Here is a 12,955-nt window from a genome sequence, read left to right as displayed (position 1 = left end):
TAGGAAGGGGGATGGATATGGCGTGGCGCGCAAATCTCGGCTGCTTGGGTGCGATTCAGCGATGGCAGGCGTCGCGGAGGCCGCTTCGGGTGTTCGGCGACATCGGTCGTCTGTGTGGGTCCCTTGCTTCGGCGCGGGCGGAGGGACGACGGAAGGTGCGTCGCAGCTGGATTCGGCCGGCCTTGGTCGGATCTGGCGTGGCTGCGGCTGGGTACATCGTTGGAGATGGTTGGCAGGGCGTGGCGCGATCTGCGGTGGACGCGGTGGTGCGGGTGCTGGCGGCGCGGTTGCGCCTCACCGGAGCAGCATGCCAGGGCAGCGACCCCTTCTAGCGGGGTCGGTCGGTTGGTGGAGACGGCGGTGCGCGCCCAGGACCCGGCAGCACGTGTACTGCTGGCCGGGGGGTCGCGCAGGACGACCTCAGCTAGGACGGGCACGGGCGCTGGCGGGAGCTTCCCCTCGGTGCTCTGTGGTGCTGGTTTGGTGGCCGGCTAGTTCGGGCTTGCGGTGGTTGAGCATCTCCGGGAGAAGTCCTTCTCCGGCCTCTGCCGGATCCGGCGACAGCGACTCCCGCAGGCGCCACACTCTTTCTTGGAAGCGTCATTTTGGTGTGGTGCTTCTCCCCGCAGCCTTGGCTCCGGAGAGAATCCTCATATCCACGGGATCGGGCAATGAAGGCATCTCCACGTCTTCTTACTCCTTGGGGGCATTGTCGGTGTCAAAACCGGCGGGTCTCAGGTAGGGGGTCCCGATCTGTGCGTCTAAGGCTAATGGTAACAGGAGGCAAGGGACACAATGTTTACCCAGGTTCGGGCCTTCTCGATGGAGGTAAAACTCTACTTCCTGCTTGATTGATATTGATGATATGGGTGTTACAAGAGTTGATCTACCACGAGATCGTAGAGGCTAAACCCTAGGAGCTAGCCTATGATGATTATGCTTCTGTCTCTAAGGACTAAACTCTTCGGTTTATATAGACACAGGAGAGGGCTAGGGTTTACATGGAGTCGGTTACAAAGAAGGAAATATAATATCCGAATCGCCAAGCTTGTCTTTCATGCAAAGGAGAGTCCCAACCGGACACGGGATGAAGTCTTGAGTCTTGTATCTTCACGGTCCAATAGTCCGGCCAAAGTATATAGTCCGGCTGTCCGGATACCCCCTAATCCAGGACTCCCTCAGTAGCCCCTGAACCAGGCTTCAATGACGATGAGTCCGGCACGCAGTTTTGTCTTCGGCATTGCAAGGTGGGTTCCATCTCCGAATACTCCAAAGTAGATTGATGATTGCGTCTGGCATTGCGAGATAATTTCCGCACACCTCTGTAGAGAGCATAGCACTTCATAAATCTGATCTGTTGGCAATTCTTGTACGGCGTGCTCTCACGCCGTGGTCCGATCCAACACAAACCGGTTTTTCTTGGCCTGCCTTGATACGCGTTGCGAGGCGGTTTTATTGGCACACCCTGCCAAAGCAGAGATCGTGCTCCCCTCATCGCAGGATTTTCCATCAATACGGGAGCGTGCAACCCCATGGTGCATGTTGGTATGACTCCGTGTTTTTAGGCAAGTCCCGAGCGGTTATGCTGAGGACGCTTGATATTCACCCTCCTTTATAAAGGGGCCGAGGCCTATCCCTCTTTTCCACCACCCCTGCGCCTTTTCGCATCTCGAGTTCTAACACCCGAGACCCAAACTCAAGCACCCCGGATCCTCCATCATGTCTGGATCCAACCAAGGCCGGCGGGTGGCCTCCTCGGTCACAGAGGAGGACATTGCGAAGCTTAGGGAGGTCAGATATCTGACTGCCGACATCAAGCACAAGCTTCCTGCTCTAGGGCAGGTCATCCCTACTCCCGACCCAACGAGAGCGTCGTATTTGTTTCTCACTTCCTTTGTGGCCTAGGCTTCTCCCTCGATCCCTTTGTGAGAGGGCTCATGTTCTATTACGGGTTAGATTTTCACGATCTGGCTCCGGACGCTATCCTCCATATCTCATCGTTCATCATTGTGTGTGAAGCTTTTCTCCATGTCACTCCACACTTCGGCTTATGGCTCAAGACCTCCAATGTGAAGCCGAAGATGATTGAGGGGCGACATGTGGAGTGCGGAGGTGCTGTGATAAGCAGGAATGCCGGTGCCCCATGGCTAGAGGGCTCCTTCCCAGAGGTGTCCGATCTATGGCAACGGAGGTGGTTTTACGTCACGGCTCCCATAGGCACGAAGTGGGCAGCTGCCCCCGATTTCCGTTCGGGCCCTCCTTCTCAACTGGCGTCATGGACCGATATTGGACGGGATTGGGGATCTGCTAGTAATGTACCAACATTGCAAAGCCGTATCCGGGAGCTTCTTGAGAGGGACATTAGCCTCGTCGGCATAATTCAGGTAATGCTAATCCGACGGATGTTGTCGTGAAAATGTCGTCCTCTCCGGATGTGGGAGTCCAATCTGGAGGGTCCGTGGACTATTCTGCACTTCTTCGGCCTGACGCTCGAAGGAATGTGTAAATTATTCTTCGGACCACAAGTAAAGTGTCCGGATACCACCGAGGATGCGGGCCTGAGCTGCAATCGCCCAGATACCCAAGTAAGTAGACCAGAAACCGAACACCTCTTCTATTTTTATCATAGTCATTATTCTGAAAATCCTTCGTGGCCAGGAATGGCTCAGCAAGGCGGAGAGAACCAGGTGTCCGGCGCCACTTCCCGAAGGCTCGGCAAGTCCCGCTATAGCAAAGATGCTTGTCTGTGTGCTAAGTAAAGTGCCCTCAGGGAAAGATGAAGGGAAGAACAGAGAAGCAGAACTTCACACATTGCGCATCCAAACCGGGGGAATTGCTGCCTCCCCAAAGGAGGATAGTCGGGGAGGGGAATCTAAGGCCTCCTCCCTGCGCGGGAAGAAGAGGGCCGCCTCCGAAGACTTGGAGACGGAGGTGCCCAGACAAGGGAAGAAAGCTTCACCAGGGGGCCCTGCCTCGAAGGGCGTCCTCGCCGCGCCATGCCCACCAACGGGCCAGCCCTCAGCCGAGTGGTAAGTTAATCGTAAATACGAAGGTACTACTTCCTTCTCCGAGAACAATAACCAAGATCCATTCTTTGCAGTCCGGCTAGCAGCTCTTCTCAACAAAGTTCGTCTTCGGGGGATCTCCTTCCGGAGATGATGGAGACTGAGTCCCCACCAACCTCTCCGCCCCATGAGGCGGGCGACCCCGAGGTGTCATCACGGAGGAGTCCAGACCTGCCGAAGTCAGAAGCTAATACTTCGGCCGCCCTGAGCCCGGAGCGTTCAGCTCCCACGGGGGGCGATAAGAAGGGTCCAACACAATTCAATGTCCAGCCGGACACACTGACGGGACTTCTGGAGTGAGCTGACCTCTCGGAGGAGCACCGTTCATTAATGAGCATGGTGCTCAGGAAGATTTCATCCGCCACAAGCGGGTTGAATGAAGCCTTTACGAGCTTGCTCAGAGGCTTTGAGGTATGTAATGAAAAATACATAATTTTTGGCTGTGACGCACGCGCTAGGTGTGCTCCATATGGATTGTAGCCCCTAAGACTCTGGTTGTCCGCCCTAGGCAGCAAACGGAGGATCATATTTTTGTACATAATGATCGCACTGTGTTTATGCGCAGGTGTCTAAGGATCCGGCAGCCTACCGGTATGTTGAAGTTGTCGAACTAAGGAGGCAGATTGGATCTATTGATGCTGATATCACACTAGTGAACGAGCGGCTTAACAAGTCACAAGGTATGTGCTTTGCTTTCCTTATTATTTTTGGTAGGAAAAACTGAGAGGAGCATAATGCTAATGTTATGTGTTTGGACTGCAGACGGTGCTGCTACCGTGGAAGCCCTGAGGGCGGAACTTGCCCTGGCCAAGGAACAGGCCCGGGTGAGCAATGCGGCTGCCCTAAAGGCGGCCGAAGAGTTGAGAGCCGAACACGCTGCTCGTCGCTGGAGCGAAGACAAAATAGCCGAGATGGCTGTGGAGCTAGAAAACGCCGCCAATCGGTATGAGTTGGTTGAAAAAGAAAATCAGGCGAATAAGGCTGACCTGAAGAAGGCCCTTGATGCGGCCAAGGAGACGCGTTCCAACATTAGGGATGCGCGGAAGGAGCTTCGACAGGCCGGAGAAATCGCGGATGGAAACCCCTATTTGTTGCAGATGAAGTTTTTAGATCCGAAGTACGCTCCTCTAGATCGACACTGGAGTCCTACAAATGCCTATGCGGATTTGGCGAAGAGTGTGGCTGATGCAGCCAAGTTTTTTGAGGAGCAAAAGGATGATGAAGTGGAAAAGTTGTTCTGGTCGCAGTTCAGCGCTCCGACGCGCACATTGCCTTTGAGTGAAAAGATGGCTGTTGTGGCCGAGCTCCACAGGCTGTCCGATCTTGCGATGCGGTCTGTAATAGACCATTTATGGCCGAAGGGGCCTAAGCCGGACAGTTATTTTGGTTTGGTGCACCAATTCCTTGGTGCCGTATCGCGGATCGATGTCATGAAGAGGTCGGCGTGCATAGAGGGTGCACGGATGGCTCTTGCCCGTGTTAAAGCATACTGGACAGATATGGAGGCCACGATCGTTACGATCCAGAATCCGGCGGGCGGCCAGGGTCCGGCCAAGCATATCTTGGAGCAGGTAGTAGAAGGTGCTCGCTTAATAGAGGCTCAGTGCTCAAAGAATGTCATGTTCGAGTGACAAATCGTGTCATTGTAAAAACCATGTTACTTTGATTATGGAGGCTATATTTATACTTTTTGCCCGAAAGTATTATTGTGCCTCCTGAGCGGATGTTTTTATGTATATGTTTAATCTGAAAGTTAGCAGTCGTTGGTTCAGCCCCCACACATATAATGCAGGGGTGTTCGCGAAAAGTATGTGTAATCACACTTGATCCAATGTCTTGGTCCATTAAGGAGGTGATCGCACATCGAACTAGGCAACCGGACTATATAGTTGTAACACTTTCACTTAGCCATAGGAGTTTGATGGTGGGGCTACTATGTAGCCCCTGGTACCTTCGCATGCATCCGAATACGGGCGCGTGTGTACGTGACCGGGAAATGGTCCTTCGTTAATGCGGAGGGATCCTAAAGATTCCGATAGGTCGTCGAGTGGTTGAACAGTCTCTCGCTATATCATGACAGTCAGTTTTTGGCTTTCTCTACTAAGGTGCTCGAGGGAGTTCCGGACTAGGGGGTGTCCTGATAGCCGAACTATCATCATCGGCCAGACTCCAAGACTATGAAGATACAAGATTGAAGACTTCGTCCCGTGTCCGGATGGGACTTTCCTTGGCGTGGAAGGCAAGCTTGGCGATACGGATATGTAGATCTCTTACCTTTGTAACCGACTCTGTGTAACCCTAGCCCTCTCCGGTGTCTATATAAACTGGATGGCCTTAGTCCATAGGACGAACAACAATCATACCATAGGCTAGCTTCTAGGGTTTAGCCTCCTTGATCTCGTGGTAGATCTACTCTTGTAACCACATCATCAATATTAATCAAGCAGGACGTAGGGTTTTACCTCCATCAAGAGGGCCCGAACCTGGGTAAAAACATCGTGTCCCATGTCTCCTGTTACCATCCGCCTAGATGCACAGTTCGGGACCCCCTACCCGAGATACGCCGGTTTTGACACCGACATTGGTGCCTTCATTGAGAGTTCCTCTGTGTCGTCACCGATAGGCTCGATGGCTTCTACGATCATCATCAACGACGCAGTCCAGGGTGAGACCTTCCTCCCCGGACAGATCTTCGTATTCGGCGGCTTTGCACTGCGGGCCAATTCGCTTGGCCATCTAGAGCAGATCGAAAGCTACGCCCCTGGCCGTCAGGTCAGATTTGGAAGTTTGAAATTCACGTCTGACATCCGCGGGGACTTGATCTTCGATGGATTCGAGCCACAGCCGAGCGTGCCGCACTGTCACGTCGGGTATGATTTAGCTCTGCCGCCGGACAGTACCCTAGAGGCCGCACTCGAGCCCGCTCCGATCCTCATTTCGGAGCCGGCCGCGCAGATCGAGGACGGATGGCTAGACATCGCCTCGGGTGCTGCAACCTCTACGGTGATAGAGCTGAACACTGACTTTGTCCCTCATAAAGCTCATGACTCCAAGGTGCCGGACTCCTCGCCAGACTCCGAACCCCCCGCGCCCGCCCTGATCGAATCCGACTGGGCGCCGATCATGGAGTTCACTGCAGCGGACGTCTTTCAACACTCACCTTTCGGCGACATCTTGAGTTTGCTAAAATATCTCTCGTTATCAGGAGAGCCCTGGCCGGACTGCGGTCAGGACGGTTGGGATGCGGACGACGAAGAAATTCAAAGCCCACCCACCACCCACTTGATAGCCGCTGTCGATGATTTAACCGACATGCTAGACTATGACTCCGAGGACATCGACGGTATGGACGACGATGCCGGAGACGACCAAGAACCAGCGCCCACTGGGCACTGGACAGCCACCTCATCGTATGACATATACATGGTGGATTATCCCAAAAGATGGGAATGGCGAAGGAATAGAGGAGGATGACCCCTCCAAAAAGTAGCCCAAGCACCGACGTCAGCGGCGCCACTCTAAATCCCACCACAGCAAGAATGAAGACTCCGGCACTGGAGACAATAATACACCGGACAGTGCCGAAGACAACCCGCTCCAGCAAGATGCAGTGCAGGAGGACGGAGACGCCAGCCTTCATGAGAGAGCGGCAGAAGAAGAGGTAGAGGATTACATGCCTCCCTCCGGAGACGAGGCAAGCCTCGACGACAACGAATTCGTCGTGCCGGAGGATCCCGTCGAACAAGAGCGTTTTAAACGCAGGCTTATGGCCACGGCGAATAGCCTCAAGAAAAAGCAGCAACAGCTTAGAGCTGATCAGGATCTGCTAGCCGACAGATGGATTGAAGTCCTCGCGGCCGAAGAGCATGAGCTCGAACGCACCTCCAAAAGCTACCCTCAATGCAAGATGCTCCCCCGATTAGAAGAGGAGGCTTACGAACCCACATCACCACGGGACAATTCGGCTGACCGACCACCCTGTGGTCACGACAGAGTGGCCTCTAGGCCCTTCACCAGACCCGTACCCCGGCATCGCTCGAAAAGCACATGGCCACAGGGGAACACTCCGGACTTGCGAGATATTTTGGAGGATAAGGCAAGACAATCAAGATCGATCTATGGATCGCGTGGGCGTCCCACGATACGTGACAACAATCGTCGCGCCGGACACAGTAAGTCCGGATGGGCCGAACAAAATAGACCAAGCTCCCTTGAGCTCCGTCGTGATATCGCCCAGTACAGAGGCGCCGCACACCCACTATGCTTCACAGATGAAGTAATGGATCATCAAATCCCCGAAGGGTTTAAACCCGTCAATATTGAATCCTACGATGGCACAACAGACCCCGCGGTTTGGATTGAAGACTATCTCCTGCACATCCACATGGCCCGCGGTGAAGATCTTCACGCCATCAAATACCTCCCCCTCAAGCTTAAAGGACCAGCCCGACATTGGCTCAACAGCTTGCCAGCAGAGTCAATTGGGAGTTGGGAGGACCTGGAAGCCGCGTTCCTGGATAACTTCCAGGGCACTTATGTGCGACCACCAGACGCTGACGACCTAAGCCACATAATTCAGCAGCCAGACGAATCGGCCAGGCAATTCTGGACACGGTTCTTAACCAAGAAAAACCAAATCGTCGACTGTCCGGATGCGGAGGCCCTCGTGGCCTTCAAGCATAACATCCACGACGAGTGGCTTGCCCGGCACCTGGGATAGGAAAAGCCGAAATCCATGGCAGCCCTCACATCACTCATGACCCGCTTCTACGCGGGTGAGGACAGCTGGCTAGCACGCAGCAACAACCTCAGCAAAAATTCTGGCAGTCCGGACTTCAAGGACCGAAATGGAAGGCCGCGTCGCAACAAAAACAAACGCCGCATTAACGGCGATCATATTGAGGATACGGCAGTCAATGCCGGATTCAGAGGCTCTAAACCCGGTCAGCGGAAAAAGCCATTCAAAAGAACTACTCCGGGTCCGTCCAATTTGGACCGAATACTCGACCGCTTGTGCCAGATACACGGCACCCCGAAAAGCCAGCTAACCACACCAACAGGGACTGTTGGGTATTCAAGCAGGCAGGCAAGTTAATTGCCGAAAACAATGACAAAGGGTTACATAGCGATGACGAGGACGAGACCCAACCGCCGAACAATAGAGGACAGAAGGGTTTCCCACCACAGGTGCGGACGATGAACATGATATACGCAACGCACATACCCAAAAGGGAGCGGAAGCATGCACTCAGGGATGTCTACGCGATGGAGCCAGTTGCCCCAAAGTTCAATCCATGGTACTCCTGCCCGATCACTTTTGACCGAAGGGACCACCCCACCAGCATCCGCCACGGCGGATTCGCCGCACTGGTCTTAGACCCAATCATCGATGGATTTCACCTAACCAGAGTCCTGATGGACGGCGGCAGCAGCCTGAACCTGCTTTACCAGGATACAGTGCACAAAATGGGCATAGACCCCTCAAGGATTAAACCTACCAAAACGACCTTTAAGGGCGTCATACCAGGTGTAGAAGCCAATTGTACAGGCTCAATTACACTGGAAGTGGTCTTCAGATCCCCGGATAACTTCCGAAGCGAGGAGTTAATCTTCGACATAGTCCTGTTCCGCAGCGGCTATCATGCCTTGCTCGGACGTACTGTGTTTGCAAAGTTCAACGCGGTGCCGCACTATGCATACCTCAAGCTCAAGATGCCAGGCCCTCGAGGAGTCATCACGGTCAACGGAAACACTGAACGTTCTCTTCGCACGGAGGAACATACAGCGGCTCTCGCGGCAGAAGTGCAATGCAACCTCTTAAGGCAATTCTCTAGTCCGGCCTTTAAGCGGCCGGACACAGCTAAGCGCGCCCGGAGTAACTTACAACAAGACCACCTGGCACATTCCGAGCACGCGTAGCAGTGCGGCCCCAACCCCAGCTCCTGCGAAACGTTAAAGCAGGTCCTTCGTGTACACCATTACGCTCTGAAGATACCATGGGCATGGGGAGAGGGGCACGACCATGATAAACCCAGACTGCGGCTCAACCGCACCCGGGGCTCTCAAGTGTGTCGTTCTTTTTTCTTTTCTTTTTTACCTTTTATTTTTTACACACAGGACTCCGTTTGTCAGAGGCCCTGTCCGGCAGCAGATCTGCCGAACTCACAATGCAACAGCCAGGGAAGGATAAAGGCTACAACGAATATACAGGTGGTCTCCATTACGAGCATTTTTATACACCAATCTGCAGCCTACCCCTGGAGGGGGACATGTTTAACAGTCCCATACCTTGCTTATCGCACTATTTGTATCATTCTGCATTCGTAGCAGCACTTATTGAATAAAACAATGCAGCACCTTTTTGCTTATAATTGAATTTCCTTTTCATACATATGTTCATTCACGGCATGTTGCATCCGTACACTTTGGTACGGCTAATACACACCAGGGGCTTATGTTCCCCACGTCATGGTGTGATGAGTCCGAACACTTTCACAAGTGCGGCACCCCAAACTTATAGCACTATATGCATCGGCTTCGAATCATGTCTTGGGTCAATAGTTGGGTTTGCCCGGCTCCCATGTTTTGGTACCTTACGTTCCGTTATATCGGCTAAGGTAGCACTGGGAGAACCACTGCGATTGCGCCCCAGTTGAGCTGGGTTAACGCCTCAGTGGAGAAAGCGAAAACTGACCGTTATGATGAGGCGAGAGTCGGTCACTATTCGAGAGGTTTTTTGCGAGTCCTTAAAGACTTATGCCGCTTAGAGCGAGGAGCCGGATACTGTCCGCCCAAGGCGTGGATAGCGCCCCAAATTCGGCCTTCCGAAGACTAGGGGCTTCGCCGAAATTTAAAATTATAGAATTCTATGGCTAAGTGAGAGTGTTCAAGCATTATAAGTCTGGTTGCCTTGTTCGCTGTGTCGAGCGCCTCCCTAGATGGACCCAAAAAATGGGAACAAGAGCGCTCGAGTTTATCCCGAACACCCCAGCACTCGTGGCATGGGGGCTGAAGCCGATGACTTGCCATCTCTCAGATTTGATAAACAGCCGCACAGAAGGTAATATTTTAAATTAACAAGCGTTGCTTAGCGCATATGAACCAAGTTTTCAGCGCACAGGATAACAAAATGCGAGTCTACTCAAATATTACATCTTTGGAGCACTCACCCGCAATAGTGCGGGCGCCCTTCAGCACACTCTTATAATACATCTCGGGCGTGCGATGCTCCTTGCCCTCTGGTGGGGGGTCCGTCACAAGCTTCTGAGCATCCATCTTGCCCCAGTGCACCTTTGCTCGGGCAAGGGCCCGACGGGCACCCTCAATACAGGCGGAGTGCTTGATAACTTCAACCCACGGGCACGCATCCACCAGCCGCCGCAACAGGCAGAAGTAGGTCCCAGGAATAGCCTCCTTAGGCCACAGCTGAACTATGAGGCCCTTCATGGCCTGTTCGGCCGCCTTGTGGAGCTCGACCAGCTGCTTCAGCTGGTCGCTAAGGGGCACCGGATGTCCGGCCTCAGCATACTGAGACCAGAAGACCTTCTCCGTCGAGCTCCCCTCCTCGGCTCGGTAGAATGCGGCAGCATCGGATACGCTGCGAGGAAGATCTACGAACACTCCTGGAGAGCTCCGAATTCGGGTAAGCGACAGGTAATTAACACTCACATGCTTACTTTGCATGAAAAATGCCTTACCCGCTGCTATTTTCTTTACCGCCTCGATCTCCTGGAGGGCCTTGTAGGATTCGGCCTTAGCGGCTTTGGCACTCTCAAGAGCCGTTGCAAGCTCAGACTATCGAGTCTTCGAGTCACGCTCCAGGCTCACATGTTTTTTCACGAGATCCTGGAGCTCTTGCTGTACCTCCGCCACCCGCGCCTCTTGTTTCTCTCACTCGGTGCGCTCCGCAGCCGCATTGCGTTCGGCCGTGGCCACCGCCTCTTTCAGGGTCGCCACCTCGTTAGTGGCCCCTACAATACCCAAGTTATCCTTGTCATTTTTCTTGCAACCAAATCCTTTTCTGTAAGGTACAATTTTCATAAGGTATTACTCACCTTCTTTTTCCTCGAGCTGCTTCTTGGCAGGGCCGAGCTCGTTCTTGGACCGCTCGAGGTTTTCCTTCATAGTATTGACCTCCACAGTCAGTGCGGCGGAGGTCAGCAGCACAACCTGCAATCCCATATTGACATATTTTCATGACTCCTGCGTTTATCTTTCTAAAGATCCTCAGTCCGGCTTTTCTTTCCAAACACCGAACCAAGCATCAAGGGCTACTGTCTATGTAGTACCATTTTACATATATTGAAATTCTTACCTCAAAGCCTGTTAGAAGGCTGCTGCAGGATTCGGTCAGCCCGCTCTTGGCGAGCTGAACCTTCTGAATCACCGCACTCATAACAGTGCGGTGTTCCTCTTTGATGGAGGCGCCATTGAGCGCCTCCAGCAAATTATCCGGCACCTCCGGTTGGACGGAGGCAGCCGGCATAACGGTCTTGCCCTTCTTGCGAAGGGGTCGCCCGCCGGACTCCGGAGCCACTGTGGGTTCCGGGGCCGAGTCCGGTGCAATGTCCGGGAGGTTGTCCTGCGACACCTCCGGGGCCCTCTCCTCCTGGCAGGTCCCTTCCTAGGATCCCACCTCAGCATCGTCCGCGTCACGGGGGGTGGAGGCAGTCGGAAGAGAATCCATGTCCGACGCCCTTAAGGACCCGCTCGACGAAGTGGGAAGATCATCCTTGGGCGGACTGCAGGGTTGTATGCGGCATTAGAAAGACATTATGTGGCGAAAAGAAAAAACCTTGAAGTTATTCGGGAGTCCGGATACTTACGATCTCGCCAGGGGCTTGGCCCTTGGGGGCCAGTCCTCGTCGTCGTCACTGGCGTTGGCGGAGCAGTCCGGGGAAGAGTTTTTCCCCTCTTGGACCCTTCGGCCTCCCTTGTTGGGGAGGCCTTCCTTTTCTTCCCTCCCCCCGCTGGGGGAGAGGCTTTCTTCTTCTCCTCCTCTCCTTGGTGGGAGGAGTCGGCCTCAGATTCATCACCCGATAGCACCTGAAAACGGGAACTCTTCCGAGTCCCCGTGGCCTTCTTCTTGGCCTTCTTCTCCGGCACCATGTGGGGTGCCGGAGCCAGCAGCCCCGTTAGACGGGCGTCAGCTGGGTCCTCTGGCAATGGGGCCGGACAGATAGCCTGTGCGGCCTTCTTCAGCCAGTCCTGTCAAAGGAAAGGGAGTTTAGATCCCGCATAGAGTCAAACTATGGAAAACAAGCGTCCCTTAAAGGACAAAATAACTTACCTCATCAGCTGGACGCTCCAAGCTGAATCCGCGATCTTCGGTAGCGGATGCGGGAGCCTCGGCGCCTTTGAACAGCACCTTCCAGACCTCTTCGTACGTAGTGTCAAAGAGTCCATTCAAAGTATGGTGCTGCGCCGGATCGAACTCCCACATATTGAAGCCCCGTCGTTGGCACGGGAGAATCTGGCGGATGAGCATGACCTGGACTATGTTGACATGCTTGAGCTTCTTGTCCACCAGCTTTTGGATGCAGGCCTGGAGTCCGGTCAGCTCCTCCGAGTCCCCCCAAATCCGGCCGCTCTCTTTCCAGGAGGTGAGCCGCGTGGGGATGCCAGATCTGAATTCGGGGGCCGCTGCCCATTCAGGGTCACGCGGCTCGGTGATGTAGAACCACCCCGATTGCCACCCCTTGATGGTTTCCACAAAAGTGCCCTCCAGCCACGTAACGTGGGACATCCTGCCCACCATGGCGCCTCCGCACTCCGCTTGGCTGCCCTTCACAACCTTCGGCTTGACACTGAAGGTCTTGAGCCACAAGCCGAAGTGGGGCTGGATGCAGAGGAAGGCCTCACACATGAAGATAAACACCGAGATGTTGAGG

This window comes from Triticum aestivum, chromosome 6B, assembly GCF_018294505.1.
Source record: "Triticum aestivum cultivar Chinese Spring chromosome 6B, IWGSC CS RefSeq v2.1, whole genome shotgun sequence".
NCBI lineage: Eukaryota > Viridiplantae > Streptophyta > Magnoliopsida > Poales > Poaceae > Triticum > Triticum aestivum.
Note: the sequence above shows the minus strand (reverse complement) of the source record.